The sequence below is a fragment of the Schistocerca nitens genome, chromosome 2, assembly GCF_023898315.1.
Source record: "Schistocerca nitens isolate TAMUIC-IGC-003100 chromosome 2, iqSchNite1.1, whole genome shotgun sequence".
In the NCBI taxonomy this organism is placed as follows: Eukaryota; Metazoa; Arthropoda; class Insecta; order Orthoptera; family Acrididae; genus Schistocerca; species Schistocerca nitens.
Window position 1 is genome coordinate 306,069,256 of NC_064615.1, and position 13,903 is coordinate 306,083,158.

At 54.5% G+C, this 13,903-nt stretch overlaps 31 non-coding genes across 31 annotated transcripts; 6 read left to right on the plus strand and 25 right to left on the minus strand.

Moving 5' to 3' along the window:
• Window positions 1–634: 634 nt before the first annotated feature.
• On the minus strand, window positions 635–708 carry Trnai-aau (transfer RNA isoleucine (anticodon AAU)). Its single transcript has one exon. It is a non-coding gene; the product is annotated as a tRNA-Ile (tRNA).
• A 198-nt stretch (window positions 709–906) lies between these two features.
• Window positions 907–978, minus strand: Trnae-uuc (transfer RNA glutamic acid (anticodon UUC)). The gene has a single exon. It is a non-coding gene; the product is annotated as a tRNA-Glu (tRNA).
• Window positions 979–1,283: 305 nt separating this feature from the next.
• Trnam-cau (transfer RNA methionine (anticodon CAU)) lies at window positions 1,284–1,356 on the minus strand. Its single transcript has one exon. It is a non-coding gene; the product is annotated as a tRNA-Met (tRNA).
• Window positions 1,357–1,736: 380 nt separating this feature from the next.
• On the minus strand, window positions 1,737–1,807 carry Trnag-gcc (transfer RNA glycine (anticodon GCC)). Its single transcript has one exon. It is a non-coding gene; the product is annotated as a tRNA-Gly (tRNA).
• Window positions 1,808–2,147: 340 nt separating this feature from the next.
• Window positions 2,148–2,219, plus strand: Trnag-ucc (transfer RNA glycine (anticodon UCC)). The gene has a single exon. It is a non-coding gene; the product is annotated as a tRNA-Gly (tRNA).
• A 602-nt stretch (window positions 2,220–2,821) lies between these two features.
• Window positions 2,822–2,895, minus strand: Trnai-aau (transfer RNA isoleucine (anticodon AAU)). Its single transcript has one exon. It is a non-coding gene; the product is annotated as a tRNA-Ile (tRNA).
• A 198-nt stretch (window positions 2,896–3,093) lies between these two features.
• Window positions 3,094–3,165, minus strand: Trnae-uuc (transfer RNA glutamic acid (anticodon UUC)). The gene has a single exon. It is a non-coding gene; the product is annotated as a tRNA-Glu (tRNA).
• A 305-nt stretch (window positions 3,166–3,470) lies between these two features.
• Trnam-cau (transfer RNA methionine (anticodon CAU)) lies at window positions 3,471–3,543 on the minus strand. The gene has a single exon. It is a non-coding gene; the product is annotated as a tRNA-Met (tRNA).
• A 380-nt stretch (window positions 3,544–3,923) lies between these two features.
• Window positions 3,924–3,994, minus strand: Trnag-gcc (transfer RNA glycine (anticodon GCC)). The gene has a single exon. It is a non-coding gene; the product is annotated as a tRNA-Gly (tRNA).
• A 340-nt stretch (window positions 3,995–4,334) lies between these two features.
• Window positions 4,335–4,406, plus strand: Trnag-ucc (transfer RNA glycine (anticodon UCC)). Its single transcript has one exon. It is a non-coding gene; the product is annotated as a tRNA-Gly (tRNA).
• A 602-nt stretch (window positions 4,407–5,008) lies between these two features.
• Trnai-aau (transfer RNA isoleucine (anticodon AAU)) lies at window positions 5,009–5,082 on the minus strand. Its single transcript has one exon. It is a non-coding gene; the product is annotated as a tRNA-Ile (tRNA).
• Window positions 5,083–5,280: 198 nt separating this feature from the next.
• On the minus strand, window positions 5,281–5,352 carry Trnae-uuc (transfer RNA glutamic acid (anticodon UUC)). The gene has a single exon. It is a non-coding gene; the product is annotated as a tRNA-Glu (tRNA).
• Window positions 5,353–5,657: 305 nt separating this feature from the next.
• Trnam-cau (transfer RNA methionine (anticodon CAU)) lies at window positions 5,658–5,730 on the minus strand. Its single transcript has one exon. It is a non-coding gene; the product is annotated as a tRNA-Met (tRNA).
• Window positions 5,731–6,110: 380 nt separating this feature from the next.
• Trnag-gcc (transfer RNA glycine (anticodon GCC)) lies at window positions 6,111–6,181 on the minus strand. Its single transcript has one exon. It is a non-coding gene; the product is annotated as a tRNA-Gly (tRNA).
• A 340-nt stretch (window positions 6,182–6,521) lies between these two features.
• Trnag-ucc (transfer RNA glycine (anticodon UCC)) lies at window positions 6,522–6,593 on the plus strand. Its single transcript has one exon. It is a non-coding gene; the product is annotated as a tRNA-Gly (tRNA).
• Window positions 6,594–7,195: 602 nt separating this feature from the next.
• On the minus strand, window positions 7,196–7,269 carry Trnai-aau (transfer RNA isoleucine (anticodon AAU)). Its single transcript has one exon. It is a non-coding gene; the product is annotated as a tRNA-Ile (tRNA).
• A 198-nt stretch (window positions 7,270–7,467) lies between these two features.
• On the minus strand, window positions 7,468–7,539 carry Trnae-uuc (transfer RNA glutamic acid (anticodon UUC)). The gene has a single exon. It is a non-coding gene; the product is annotated as a tRNA-Glu (tRNA).
• A 305-nt stretch (window positions 7,540–7,844) lies between these two features.
• Window positions 7,845–7,917, minus strand: Trnam-cau (transfer RNA methionine (anticodon CAU)). Its single transcript has one exon. It is a non-coding gene; the product is annotated as a tRNA-Met (tRNA).
• Window positions 7,918–8,297: 380 nt separating this feature from the next.
• Window positions 8,298–8,368, minus strand: Trnag-gcc (transfer RNA glycine (anticodon GCC)). The gene has a single exon. It is a non-coding gene; the product is annotated as a tRNA-Gly (tRNA).
• A 340-nt stretch (window positions 8,369–8,708) lies between these two features.
• Trnag-ucc (transfer RNA glycine (anticodon UCC)) lies at window positions 8,709–8,780 on the plus strand. Its single transcript has one exon. It is a non-coding gene; the product is annotated as a tRNA-Gly (tRNA).
• Window positions 8,781–9,382: 602 nt separating this feature from the next.
• Trnai-aau (transfer RNA isoleucine (anticodon AAU)) lies at window positions 9,383–9,456 on the minus strand. Its single transcript has one exon. It is a non-coding gene; the product is annotated as a tRNA-Ile (tRNA).
• Window positions 9,457–9,654: 198 nt separating this feature from the next.
• Trnae-uuc (transfer RNA glutamic acid (anticodon UUC)) lies at window positions 9,655–9,726 on the minus strand. The gene has a single exon. It is a non-coding gene; the product is annotated as a tRNA-Glu (tRNA).
• A 305-nt stretch (window positions 9,727–10,031) lies between these two features.
• On the minus strand, window positions 10,032–10,104 carry Trnam-cau (transfer RNA methionine (anticodon CAU)). The gene has a single exon. It is a non-coding gene; the product is annotated as a tRNA-Met (tRNA).
• Window positions 10,105–10,484: 380 nt separating this feature from the next.
• Trnag-gcc (transfer RNA glycine (anticodon GCC)) lies at window positions 10,485–10,555 on the minus strand. The gene has a single exon. It is a non-coding gene; the product is annotated as a tRNA-Gly (tRNA).
• Window positions 10,556–10,895: 340 nt separating this feature from the next.
• Window positions 10,896–10,967, plus strand: Trnag-ucc (transfer RNA glycine (anticodon UCC)). The gene has a single exon. It is a non-coding gene; the product is annotated as a tRNA-Gly (tRNA).
• Window positions 10,968–11,569: 602 nt separating this feature from the next.
• Window positions 11,570–11,643, minus strand: Trnai-aau (transfer RNA isoleucine (anticodon AAU)). The gene has a single exon. It is a non-coding gene; the product is annotated as a tRNA-Ile (tRNA).
• Window positions 11,644–11,841: 198 nt separating this feature from the next.
• Trnae-uuc (transfer RNA glutamic acid (anticodon UUC)) lies at window positions 11,842–11,913 on the minus strand. Its single transcript has one exon. It is a non-coding gene; the product is annotated as a tRNA-Glu (tRNA).
• A 305-nt stretch (window positions 11,914–12,218) lies between these two features.
• Window positions 12,219–12,291, minus strand: Trnam-cau (transfer RNA methionine (anticodon CAU)). Its single transcript has one exon. It is a non-coding gene; the product is annotated as a tRNA-Met (tRNA).
• A 380-nt stretch (window positions 12,292–12,671) lies between these two features.
• Trnag-gcc (transfer RNA glycine (anticodon GCC)) lies at window positions 12,672–12,742 on the minus strand. The gene has a single exon. It is a non-coding gene; the product is annotated as a tRNA-Gly (tRNA).
• Window positions 12,743–13,082: 340 nt separating this feature from the next.
• Window positions 13,083–13,154, plus strand: Trnag-ucc (transfer RNA glycine (anticodon UCC)). Its single transcript has one exon. It is a non-coding gene; the product is annotated as a tRNA-Gly (tRNA).
• Window positions 13,155–13,756: 602 nt separating this feature from the next.
• On the minus strand, window positions 13,757–13,830 carry Trnai-aau (transfer RNA isoleucine (anticodon AAU)). Its single transcript has one exon. It is a non-coding gene; the product is annotated as a tRNA-Ile (tRNA).
• Between the last annotated feature and the right edge of the window lie 73 nt (window positions 13,831–13,903).

Here is a 13,903-nt window from a genome sequence, read left to right on the forward strand (position 1 = left end):
AGTTGGTCCGGGTTCGATTCCCGGCCACCGCAACAGGCTTTTTAATGTCACGTATGAGTACTTTCGCCACGCGCCCTTAACTTAATGTTTTTTCCCCCTCTTACTCGCTGCAGACCAGCCTATAGTGTGTCTCGACTGTCTCGACTTGTCTCGACTTTGCTCAGCTGACGCGAGAGCTGACGCTCTCCAATCGGCCTATATCAAAACGACAAGCACGAGAAACGACTGAGAGAGGTAAGGAGAGGCGAGGCGATGTACACACAGCACGCCCGTTCATTTCACGGTGGCGTCTCCCTGACCGAATCGGGCTGTAGCTCCGAAAACAAAGGAGAAAGAAAAATAGGAAGTAAAACTGCCAACAGTACCCTGTGTCCCCATGCGCTCTCCCGCCCAAGTACCGACAAGGGCCAAAGTTGTTACGCATCGGCAATCGGACATTTCCTTTCATCTTCTCTTTATCGGTTGAGAACCAGTGTATTCAACATATTATGGCCATTGCCGAGTGAATGCTGTAGCGCTTCCCGACAAGTCGGGTTCGGATCCTCTGTCAACTTCCACGCAGGGTGATGATCTTTTGGTCATCACACTCGCCAGCTGAAATCGGCGCTGCCTTTTCGTGGTAGTAAAAGCGTTGTGGCCCGTGGGGGGATCGAACCCACGACCTTCGCGTTATTAGCACGACGCTCTAACCAACTGAGCTAACGGGCCTCGACAGTTGCGCTCGCTCAGCCCTACGCTGCAAACGTATGGCATGAAGCCGTACACCATTTCTATGGTCGTCGGATGTCTGCTTCCCTCGTCTATACTCTGCTGACGGTCACGAAACAGTAGATATATTGCGAGCAGGACGGGAAACGGCAGCTCGGACAGCTCAAACTTGTCACGATTCGTGTGGAAAAAGTTCCGTTCCGGTACCGGGAATCGAACCCGGGCCTCCTGGGTGAAAGCCAGGTATCCTAGCCACTAGACCACACCGGATGTGGGCGTTCCTGCGGCGGATCGGACGGTCGCTTGTAGCATTTCGTGTCGTGTCCCGCGTCGGCGCCCTTCTCTCTTTGCGAGCGTCTTTGCGCATACTGACTGGCAAGGCGCGCACCTCAAACGTCTCAGAGCAATGTTTTTGGCTTCATGCTGTGCTAGGAGAAGAGGAAAAGGGAAGCTGTAAGTAGCAATAACAGGGAGTAAACATTTTCCCGCTGAAGCGTTGAAAACGTTGTGGATAAAAAACAAGAAATAAGTTGGTGCCCTAGCAACAGCATCACCATCAGTCACAGAAAATTAAATGCCCCGGGTGAGGATCGAACTCACGACCTTAAGATTATGAGACTTACGCGCTGCCTACTGCGCTACCGAGGCACAGGTGAAGCGCTTGTCCTGGAAACTGGGTAAGTACCACACCCAATGTTAGACGTAAAGACACTGTACTTCCTGGATAACGTGTTCTGTTGCTACACGTGCATTGCCAGCCCAGTTGATTGCGGTGTTGCTGCAGATTTGCAAACGATAGGCAGCACTCCTTGTCGTTAACGTTCAGTGCCTCGGAGGCACCTGGACACAGCAACTTGCGAGGCCAGGCCGACGCTAGTCTGTAGAACACCATGCGAGCGTCCTAGTGGGGACCCGCGAGTGCTGCGTTCTCGGTTCTTCTCAAGGGAATCCTGCTATACATTCATGTGGATCGTGCATCTCAAGCGCGCAAGCCACACGGCAGCATTATCGTGGGAAAAGCAAAATGATGCATCGGCCGGGAATCGAACCCGGGCCGCCCGCGTGGCAGGCGAGCATTCTACCACTGAACCACCGATGCTCGGGCCGGTAGTAACTGCACGCTGCTTCCCGAGCAGATGTCTCAAGGGAAAGTGGGACTGCCGTCAAGCGCCGTAGCATTCTGTCGAGAAGATGCTGCAGACGCTGAATCCTGCACTGTACTGCTTAAAAATGCCGCCAGAACGCGGTCCTCTGCGTACTCTTGCGTCGCCGGCGCCGACTCTTGCCAAGGATGCGAAATGTGCGCGGATACGCTGTCCGAACGCGCCTGGATGTGCTCCCCTAGCCTACCTCGAAATGCGCCTGCCAGGTACGATCACCTTCGGCCGCTGCCGACAGGCGGGAAGCCGACACAGCGCGGCGTCGGGGCGCTCGCTTGTGCGGTGGTGGTGTAATGGTCAGCATAGTTGCCTTCCAAGCAGTTGGTCCGGGTTCGATTCCCGGCCACCGCAACAGGCTTTTTAATGTCACGTATGAGTACTTTCGCCACGCGCCCTTAACTTAATGTTTTTTCCCCCTCTTACTCGCTGCAGACCAGCCTATAGTGTGTCTCGACTGTCTCGACTTGTCTCGACTTTGCTCAGCTGACGCGAGAGCTGACGCTCTCCAATCGGCCTATATCAAAACGACAAGCACGAGAAACGACTGAGAGAGGTAAGGAGAGGCGAGGCGATGTACACACAGCACGCCCGTTCATTTCACGGTGGCGTCTCCCTGACCGAATCGGGCTGTAGCTCCGAAAACAAAGGAGAAAGAAAAATAGGAAGTAAAACTGCCAACAGTACCCTGTGTCCCCATGCGCTCTCCCGCCCAAGTACCGACAAGGGCCAAAGCTGTTACGCATCGGCAATCGGACATTTCCTTTCATCTTCTCTTTATCGGTTGAGAACCAGTGTATTCAACATATTATGGCCATTGCCGAGTGAATGCTGTAGCGCTTCCCGACAAGTCGGGTTCGGATCCTCTGTCAACTTCCACGCAGGGTGATGATCTTTTGGTCATCACACTCGCCAGCTGAAATCGGCGCTGCCTTTTCGTGGTAGTAAAAGCGTTGTGGCCCGTGGGGGGATCGAACCCACGACCTTCGCGTTATTAGCACGACGCTCTAACCAACTGAGCTAACGGGCCTCGACAGTTGCGCTCGCTCAGCCCTACGCTGCAAACGTATGGCATGAAGCCGTACACCATTTCTATGGTCGTCGGATGTCTGCTTCCCTCGTCTATACTCTGCTGACGGTCACGAAACAGTAGATATATTGCGAGCAGGACGGGAAACGGCAGCTCGGACAGCTCAAACTTGTCACGATTCGTGTGGAAAAAGTTCCGTTCCGGTACCGGGAATCGAACCCGGGCCTCCTGGGTGAAAGCCAGGTATCCTAGCCACTAGACCACACCGGATGTGGGCGTTCCTGCGGCGGATCGGACGGTCGCTTGTAGCATTTCGTGTCGTGTCCCGCGTCGGCGCCCTTCTCTCTTTGCGAGCGTCTTTGCGCATACTGACTGGCAAGGCGCGCACCTCAAACGTCTCAGAGCAATGTTTTTGGCTTCATGCTGTGCTAGGAGAAGAGGAAAAGGGAAGCTGTAAGTAGCAATAACAGGGAGTAAACATTTTCCCGCTGAAGCGTTGAAAACGTTGTGGATAAAAAACAAGAAATAAGTTGGTGCCCTAGCAACAGCATCACCATCAGTCACAGAAAAGTAAATGCCCCGGGTGAGGATCGAACTCACGACCTTAAGATTATGAGACTTACGCGCTGCCTACTGCGCTACCGAGGCACAGGTGAAGCGCTTGTCCTGGAAACTGGGTAAGTACCACACCCAATGTTAGACGTAAAGACACTGTACTTCCTGGATAACGTGTTCTGTTGCTACACGTGCATTGCCAGCCCAGTTGATTGCGGTGTTGCTGCAGATTTGCAAACGATAGGCAGCACTCCTTGTCGTTAACGTTCAGTGCCTCGGAGGCACCTGGACACAGCAACTTGCGAGGCCAGGCCGACGCTAGTCTGTAGAACACCATGCGAGCGTCCTAGTGGGGACCCGCGAGTGCTGCGTTCTCGGTTCTTCTCAAGGGAATCCTGCTATACATTCATGTGGATCGTGCATCTCAAGCGCGCAAGCCACACGGCAGCATTATCGTGGGAAAAGCAAAATGATGCATCGGCCGGGAATCGAACCCGGGCCGCCCGCGTGGCAGGCGAGCATTCTACCACTGAACCACCGATGCTCGGGCCGGTAGTAACTGCACGCTGCTTCCCGAGCAGATGTCTCAAGGGAAAGTGGGACTGCCGTCAAGCGCCGTAGCATTCTGTCGAGAAGATGCTGCAGACGCTGAATCCTGCACTGTACTGCTTAAAAATGCCGCCAGAACGCGGTCCTCTGCGTACTCTTGCGTCGCCGGCGCCGACTCTTGCCAAGGATGCGAAATGTGCGCGGATACGCTGTCCGAACGCGCCTGGATGTGCTCCCCTAGCCTACCTCGAAATGCGCCTGCCAGGTACGATCACCTTCGGCCGCTGCCGACAGGCGGGAAGCCGACACAGCGCGGCGTCGGGGCGCTCGCTTGTGCGGTGGTGGTGTAATGGTCAGCATAGTTGCCTTCCAAGCAGTTGGTCCGGGTTCGATTCCCGGCCACCGCAACAGGCTTTTTAATGTCACGTATGAGTACTTTCGCCACGCGCCCTTAACTTAATGTTTTTTCCCCCTCTTACTCGCTGCAGACCAGCCTATAGTGTGTCTCGACTGTCTCGACTTGTCTCGACTTTGCTCAGCTGACGCGAGAGCTGACGCTCTCCAATCGGCCTATATCAAAACGACAAGCACGAGAAACGACTGAGAGAGGTAAGGAGAGGCGAGGCGATGTACACACAGCACGCCCGTTCATTTCACGGTGGCGTCTCCCTGACCGAATCGGGCTGTAGCTCCGAAAACAAAGGAGAAAGAAAAATAGGAAGTAAAACTGCCAACAGTACCCTGTGTCCCCATGCGCTCTCCCGCCCAAGTACCGACAAGGGCCAAAGTTGTTACGCATCGGCAATCGGACATTTCCTTTCATCTTCTCTTTATCGGTTGAGAACCAGTGTATTCAACATATTATGGCCATTGCCGAGTGAATGCTGTAGCGCTTCCCGACAAGTCGGGTTCGGATCCTCTGTCAACTTCCACGCAGGGTGATGATGTTTTGGTCATCACACTCGCCAGCTGAAATCGGCGCTGCCTTTTCGTGGTAGTAAAAGCGTTGTGGCCCGTGGGGGGATCGAACCCACGACCTTCGCGTTATTAGCACGACGCTCTAACCAACTGAGCTAACGGGCCTCGACAGTTGCGCTCGCTCAGCCCTACGCTGCAAACGTATGGCATGAAGCCGTACACCATTTCTATGGTCGTCGGATGTCTGCTTCCCTCGTCTATACTCTGCTGACGGTCACGAAACAGTAGATATATTGCGAGCAGGACGGGAAACGGCAGCTCGGACAGCTCAAACTTGTCACGATTCGTGTGGAAAAAGTTCCGTTCCGGTACCGGGAATCGAACCCGGGCCTCCTGGGTGAAAGCCAGGTATCCTAGCCACTAGACCACACCGGATGTGGGCGTTCCTGCGGCGGATCGGACGGTCGCTTGTAGCATTTCGTGTCGTGTCCCGCGTCGGCGCCCTTCTCTCTTTGCGAGCGTCTTTGCGCATACTGACTGGCAAGGCGCGCACCTCAAACGTCTCAGAGCAATGTTTTTGGCTTCATGCTGTGCTAGGAGAAGAGGAAAAGGGAAGCTGTAAGTAGCAATAACAGGGAGTAAACATTTTCCCGCTGAAGCGTTGAAAACGTTGTGGATAAAAAACAAGAAATAAGTTGGTGCCCTAGCAACAGCATCACCATCAGTCACAGAAAATTAAATGCCCCGGGTGAGGATCGAACTCACGACCTTAAGATTATGAGACTTACGCGCTGCCTACTGCGCTACCGAGGCACAGGTGAAGCGCTTGTCCTGGAAACTGGGTAAGTACCACACCCAATGTTAGACGTAAAGACACTGTACTTCCTGGATAACGTGTTCTGTTGCTACACGTGCATTGCCAGCCCAGTTGATTGCGGTGTTGCTGCAGATTTGCAAACGATAGGCAGCACTCCTTGTCGTTAACGTTCAGTGCCTCGGAGGCACCTGGACACAGCAACTTGCGAGGCCAGGCCGACGCTAGTCTGTAGAACACCATGCGAGCGTCCTAGTGGGGACCCGCGAGTGCTGCGTTCTCGGTTCTTCTCAAGGGAATCCTGCTATACATTCATGTGGATCGTGCATCTCAAGCGCGCAAGCCACACGGCAGCATTATCGTGGGAAAAGCAAAATGATGCATCGGCCGGGAATCGAACCCGGGCCGCCCGCGTGGCAGGCGAGCATTCTACCACTGAACCACCGATGCTCGGGCCGGTAGTAACTGCACGCTGCTTCCCGAGCAGATGTCTCAAGGGAAAGTGGGACTGCCGTCAAGCGCCGTAGCATTCTGTCGAGAAGATGCTGCAGACGCTGAATCCTGCACTGTACTGCTTAAAAATGCCGCCAGAACGCGGTCCTCTGCGTACTCTTGCGTCGCCGGCGCCGACTCTTGCCAAGGATGCGAAATGTGCGCGGATACGCTGTCCGAACGCGCCTGGATGTGCTCCCCTAGCCTACCTCGAAATGCGCCTGCCAGGTACGATCACCTTCGGCCGCTGCCGACAGGCGGGAAGCCGACACAGCGCGGCGTCGGGGCGCTCGCTTGTGCGGTGGTGGTGTAATGGTCAGCATAGTTGCCTTCCAAGCAGTTGGTCCGGGTTCGATTCCCGGCCACCGCAACAGGCTTTTTAATGTCACGTATGAGTACTTTCGCCACGCGCCCTTAACTTAATGTTTTTTCCCCCTCTTACTCGCTGCAGACCAGCCTATAGTGTGTCTCGACTGTCTCGACTTGTCTCGACTTTGCTCAGCTGACGCGAGAGCTGACGCTCTCCAATCGGCCTATATCAAAACGACAAGCACGAGAAACGACTGAGAGAGGTAAGGAGAGGCGAGGCGATGTACACACAGCACGCCCGTTCATTTCACGGTGGCGTCTCCCTGACCGAATCGGGCTGTAGCTCCGAAAACAAAGGAGAAAGAAAAATAGGAAGTAAAACTGCCAACAGTACCCTGTGTCCCCATGCGCTCTCCCGCCCAAGTACCGACAAGGGCCAAAGCTGTTACGCATCGGCAATCGGACATTTCCTTTCATCTTCTCTTTATCGGTTGAGAACCAGTGTATTCAACATATTATGGCCATTGCCGAGTGAATGCTGTAGCGCTTCCCGACAAGTCGGGTTCGGATCCTCTGTCAACTTCCACGCAGGGTGATGATCTTTTGGTCATCACACTCGCCAGCTGAAATCGGCGCTGCCTTTTCGTGGTAGTAAAAGCGTTGTGGCCCGTGGGGGGATCGAACCCACGACCTTCGCGTTATTAGCACGACGCTCTAACCAACTGAGCTAACGGGCCTCGACAGTTGCGCTCGCTCAGCCCTACGCTGCAAACGTATGGCATGAAGCCGTACACCATTTCTATGGTCGTCGGATGTCTGCTTCCCTCGTCTATACTCTGCTGACGGTCACGAAACAGTAGATATATTGCGAGCAGGACGGGAAACGGCAGCTCGGACAGCTCAAACTTGTCACGATTCGTGTGGAAAAAGTTCCGTTCCGGTACCGGGAATCGAACCCGGGCCTCCTGGGTGAAAGCCAGGTATCCTAGCCACTAGACCACACCGGATGTGGGCGTTCCTGCGGCGGATCGGACGGTCGCTTGTAGCATTTCGTGTCGTGTCCCGCGTCGGCGCCCTTCTCTCTTTGCGAGCGTCTTTGCGCATACTGACTGGCAAGGCGCGCACCTCAAACGTCTCAGAGCAATGTTTTTGGCTTCATGCTGTGCTAGGAGAAGAGGAAAAGGGAAGCTGTAAGTAGCAATAACAGGGAGTAAACATTTTCCCGCTGAAGCGTTGAAAACGTTGTGGATAAAAAACAAGAAATAAGTTGGTGCCCTAGCAACAGCATCACCATCAGTCACAGAAAAGTAAATGCCCCGGGTGAGGATCGAACTCACGACCTTAAGATTATGAGACTTACGCGCTGCCTACTGCGCTACCGAGGCACAGGTGAAGCGCTTGTCCTGGAAACTGGGTAAGTACCACACCCAATGTTAGACGTAAAGACACTGTACTTCCTGGATAACGTGTTCTGTTGCTACACGTGCATTGCCAGCCCAGTTGATTGCGGTGTTGCTGCAGATTTGCAAACGATAGGCAGCACTCCTTGTCGTTAACGTTCAGTGCCTCGGAGGCACCTGGACACAGCAACTTGCGAGGCCAGGCCGACGCTAGTCTGTAGAACACCATGCGAGCGTCCTAGTGGGGACCCGCGAGTGCTGCGTTCTCGGTTCTTCTCAAGGGAATCCTGCTATACATTCATGTGGATCGTGCATCTCAAGCGCGCAAGCCACACGGCAGCATTATCGTGGGAAAAGCAAAATGATGCATCGGCCGGGAATCGAACCCGGGCCGCCCGCGTGGCAGGCGAGCATTCTACCACTGAACCACCGATGCTCGGGCCGGTAGTAACTGCACGCTGCTTCCCGAGCAGATGTCTCAAGGGAAAGTGGGACTGCCGTCAAGCGCCGTAGCATTCTGTCGAGAAGATGCTGCAGACGCTGAATCCTGCACTGTACTGCTTAAAAATGCCGCCAGAACGCGGTCCTCTGCGTACTCTTGCGTCGCCGGCGCCGACTCTTGCCAAGGATGCGAAATGTGCGCGGATACGCTGTCCGAACGCGCCTGGATGTGCTCCCCTAGCCTACCTCGAAATGCGCCTGCCAGGTACGATCACCTTCGGCCGCTGCCGACAGGCGGGAAGCCGACACAGCGCGGCGTCGGGGCGCTCGCTTGTGCGGTGGTGGTGTAATGGTCAGCATAGTTGCCTTCCAAGCAGTTGGTCCGGGTTCGATTCCCGGCCACCGCAACAGGCTTTTTAATGTCACGTATGAGTACTTTCGCCACGCGCCCTTAACTTAATGTTTTTTCCCCCTCTTACTCGCTGCAGACCAGCCTATAGTGTGTCTCGACTGTCTCGACTTGTCTCGACTTTGCTCAGCTGACGCGAGAGCTGACGCTCTCCAATCGGCCTATATCAAAACGACAAGCACGAGAAACGACTGAGAGAGGTAAGGAGAGGCGAGGCGATGTACACACAGCACGCCCGTTCATTTCACGGTGGCGTCTCCCTGACCGAATCGGGCTGTAGCTCCGAAAACAAAGGAGAAAGAAAAATAGGAAGTAAAACTGCCAACAGTACCCTGTGTCCCCATGCGCTCTCCCGCCCAAGTACCGACAAGGGCCAAAGTTGTTACGCATCGGCAATCGGACATTTCCTTTCATCTTCTCTTTATCGGTTGAGAACCAGTGTATTCAACATATTATGGCCATTGCCGAGTGAATGCTGTAGCGCTTCCCGACAAGTCGGGTTCGGATCCTCTGTCAACTTCCACGCAGGGTGATGATGTTTTGGTCATCACACTCGCCAGCTGAAATCGGCGCTGCCTTTTCGTGGTAGTAAAAGCGTTGTGGCCCGTGGGGGGATCGAACCCACGACCTTCGCGTTATTAGCACGACGCTCTAACCAACTGAGCTAACGGGCCTCGACAGTTGCGCTCGCTCAGCCCTACGCTGCAAACGTATGGCATGAAGCCGTACACCATTTCTATGGTCGTCGGATGTCTGCTTCCCTCGTCTATACTCTGCTGACGGTCACGAAACAGTAGATATATTGCGAGCAGGACGGGAAACGGCAGCTCGGACAGCTCAAACTTGTCACGATTCGTGTGGAAAAAGTTCCGTTCCGGTACCGGGAATCGAACCCGGGCCTCCTGGGTGAAAGCCAGGTATCCTAGCCACTAGACCACACCGGATGTGGGCGTTCCTGCGGCGGATCGGACGGTCGCTTGTAGCATTTCGTGTCGTGTCCCGCGTCGGCGCCCTTCTCTCTTTGCGAGCGTCTTTGCGCATACTGACTGGCAAGGCGCGCACCTCAAACGTCTCAGAGCAATGTTTTTGGCTTCATGCTGTGCTAGGAGAAGAGGAAAAGGGAAGCTGTAAGTAGCAATAACAGGGAGTAAACATTTTCCCGCTGAAGCGTTGAAAACGTTGTGGATAAAAAACAAGAAATAAGTTGGTGCCCTAGCAACAGCATCACCATCAGTCACAGAAAATTAAATGCCCCGGGTGAGGATCGAACTCACGACCTTAAGATTATGAGACTTACGCGCTGCCTACTGCGCTACCGAGGCACAGGTGAAGCGCTTGTCCTGGAAACTGGGTAAGTACCACACCCAATGTTAGACGTAAAGACACTGTACTTCCTGGATAACGTGTTCTGTTGCTACACGTGCATTGCCAGCCCAGTTGATTGCGGTGTTGCTGCAGATTTGCAAACGATAGGCAGCACTCCTTGTCGTTAACGTTCAGTGCCTCGGAGGCACCTGGACACAGCAACTTGCGAGGCCAGGCCGACGCTAGTCTGTAGAACACCATGCGAGCGTCCTAGTGGGGACCCGCGAGTGCTGCGTTCTCGGTTCTTCTCAAGGGAATCCTGCTATACATTCATGTGGATCGTGCATCTCAAGCACGCAAGCCACACGGCAGCATTATCGTGGGAAAAGCAAAATGATGCATCGGCCGGGAATCGAACCCGGGCCGCCCGCGTGGCAGGCGAGCATTCTACCACTGAACCACCGATGCTCGGGCCGGTAGTAACTGCACGCTGCTTCCCGAGCAGATGTCTCAAGGGAAAGTGGGACTGCCGTCAAGCGCCGTAGCATTCTGTCGAGAAGATGCTGCAGACGCTGAATCCTGCACTGTACTGCTTAAAAATGCCGCCAGAACGCGGTCCTCTGCGTACTCTTGCGTCGCCGGCGCCGACTCTTGCCAAGGATGCGAAATGTGCGCGGATACGCTGTCCGAACGCGCCTGGATGTGCTCCCCTAGCCTACCTCGAAATGCGCCTGCCAGGTACGATCACCTTCGGCCGCTGCCGACAGGCGGGAAGCCGACACAGCGCGGCGTCGGGGCGCTCGCTTGTGCGGTGGTGGTGTAATGGTCAGCATAGTTGCCTTCCAAGCAGTTGGTCCGGGTTCGATTCCCGGCCACCGCAACAGGCTTTTTAATGTCACGTATGAGTACTTTCGCCACGCGCCCTTAACTTAATGTTTTTTCCCCCTCTTACTCGCTGCAGACCAGCCTATAGTGTGTCTCGACTGTCTCGACTTGTCTCGACTTTGCTCAGCTGACGCGAGAGCTGACGCTCTCCAATCGGCCTATATCAAAACGACAAGCACGAGAAACGACTGAGAGAGGTAAGGAGAGGCGAGGCGATGTACACACAGCACGCCCGTTCATTTCACGGTGGCGTCTCCCTGACCGAATCGGGCTGTAGCTCCGAAAACAAAGGAGAAAGAAAAATAGGAAGTAAAACTGCCAACAGTACCCTGTGTCCCCATGCGCTCTCCCGCCCAAGTACCGACAAGGGCCAAAGTTGTTACGCATCGGCAATCGGACATTTCCTTTCATCTTCTCTTTATCGGTTGAGAACCAGTGTATTCAACATATTATGGCCATTGCCGAGTGAATGCTGTAGCGCTTCCCGACAAGTCGGGTTCGGATCCTCTGTCAACTTCCACGCAGGGTGATGATGTTTTGGTCATCACACTCGCCAGCTGAAATCGGCGCTGCCTTTTCGTGGTAGTAAAAGCGTTGTGGCCCGTGGGGGGATCGAACCCACGACCTTCGCGTTATTAGCACGACGCTCTAACCAACTGAGCTAACGGGCCTCGACAGTTGCGCTCGCTCAGCCCTACGCTGCAAACGTATGGCATGAAGCCGTACACCATTTCTATGGTCGTCGGATGTCTGCTTCCCTCGTCTATACTCTGCTGACGGTCACGAAACAGTAGATATATTGCGAGCAGGACGGGAAACGGCAGCTCGGACAGCTCAAACTTGTCACGATTCGTGTGGAAAAAGTTCCGTTCCGGTACCGGGAATCGAACCCGGGCCTCCTGGGTGAAAGCCAGGTATCCTAGCCACTAGACCACACCGGATGTGGGCGTTCCTGCGGCGGATCGGACGGTCGCTTGTAGCATTTCGTGTCGTGTCCCGCGTCGGCGCCCTTCTCTCTTTGCGAGCGTCTTTGCGCATACTGACTGGCAAGGCGCGCACCTCAAACGTCTCAGAGCAATGTTTTTGGCTTCATGCTGTGCTAGGAGAAGAGGAAAAGGGAAGCTGTAAGTAGCAATAACAGGGAGTAAACATTTTCCCGCTGAAGCGTTGAAAACGTTGTGGATAAAAAACAAGAAATAAGTTGGTGCCCTAGCAACAGCATCACCATCAGTCACAGAAAATTAAATGCCCCGGGTGAGGATCGAACTCACGACCTTAAGATTATGAGACTTACGCGCTGCCTACTGCGCTACCGAGGCACAGGTGAAGCGCTTGTCCTGGAAACTGGGTAAGTACCACACCCAATGTTAGACGTAAAGACACTGTACTTCCTGGATAACGTGTTCTGTTGCTACACGTGCATTGCCAGCCCAGTTGATTGCGGTGTTGCTGCAGATTTGCAAACGATAGGCAGCACTCCTTGTCGTTAACGTTCAGTGCCTCGGAGGCACCTGGACACAGCAACTTGCGAGGCCAGGCCGACGCTAGTCTGTAGAACACCATGCGAGCGTCCTAGTGGGGACCCGCGAGTGCTGCGTTCTCGGTTCTTCTCAAGGGAATCCTGCTATACATTCATGTGGATCGTGCATCTCAAGCGCGCAAGCCACACGGCAGCATTATCGTGGGAAAAGCAAAATGATGCATCGGCCGGGAATCGAACCCGGGCCGCCCGCGTGGCAGGCGAGCATTCTACCACTGAACCACCGATGCTCGGGCCGGTAGTAACTGCACGCTGCTTCCCGAGCAGATGTCTCAAGGGAAAGTGGGACTGCCGTCAAGCGCCGTAGCATTCTGTCGAGAAGATGCTGCAGACGCTGAATCCTGCACTGTACTGCTTAAAAATGCCGCCAGAACGCGGTCCTCTGCGTACTCTTGCGTCGCCGGCGCCGACTCTTGCCAAGGATGCGAAATGTGCGCGGATACGCTGTCCGAACGCGCCTGGATGTGCTCCCCTAGCCTACCTCGAAATGCGCCTGCCAGGTACGATCACCTTCGGCCGCTGCCGACAGGCGGGAAGCCGACACAGCGCGGCGTCGGGGCGCTCGCTTGTGCGGTGGTGGTGTAATGGTCAGCATAGTTGCCTTCCAAGCAGTTGGTCCGGGTTCGATTCCCGGCCACCGCAACAGGCTTTTTAATGTCACGTATGAGTACTTTCGCCACGCGCCCTTAACTTAATGTTTTTTCCCCCTCTTACTCGCTGCAGACCAGCCTATAGTGTGTCTCGACTGTCTCGACTTGTCTCGACTTTGCTCAGCTGACGCGAGAGCTGACGCTCTCCAATCGGCCTATATCAAAACGACAAGCACGAGAAACGACTGAGAGAGGTAAGGAGAGGCGAGGCGATGTACACACAGCACGCCCGTTCATTTCACGGTGGCGTCTCCCTGACCGAATCGGGCTGTAGCTCCGAAAACAAAGGAGAAAGAAAAATAGGAAGTAAAACTGCCAACAGTACCCTGTGTCCCCATGCGCTCTCCCGCCCAAGTACCGACAAGGGCCAAAGTTGTTACGCATCAGCAATCGGACATTTCCTTTCATCTTCTCTTTATCGGTTGAGAACCAGTGTATTCAACATATTATGGCCATTGCCGAGTGAATGCTGTAGCGCTTCCCGACAAGTCGGGTTCGGATCCTCTGTCAACTTCCACGCAGGGTGATGATGTTTTGGTCATCACACTCGCCAGCTGAAATCGGCGCTGCCTTTTCGTGGTAGTAAAAGCGTTGTGGCCCGTGGGGGGATCGAACCCACGACCTTCGCGTTATTAGCACGACGCTCTAACCAACTGAGCTAACGGGCCTCGACAGTTGCGCTCGCTCAGCCCTACGCTGCAAACGTATGGCATGAAGCCGTACACCATTTCTATGGTCGTC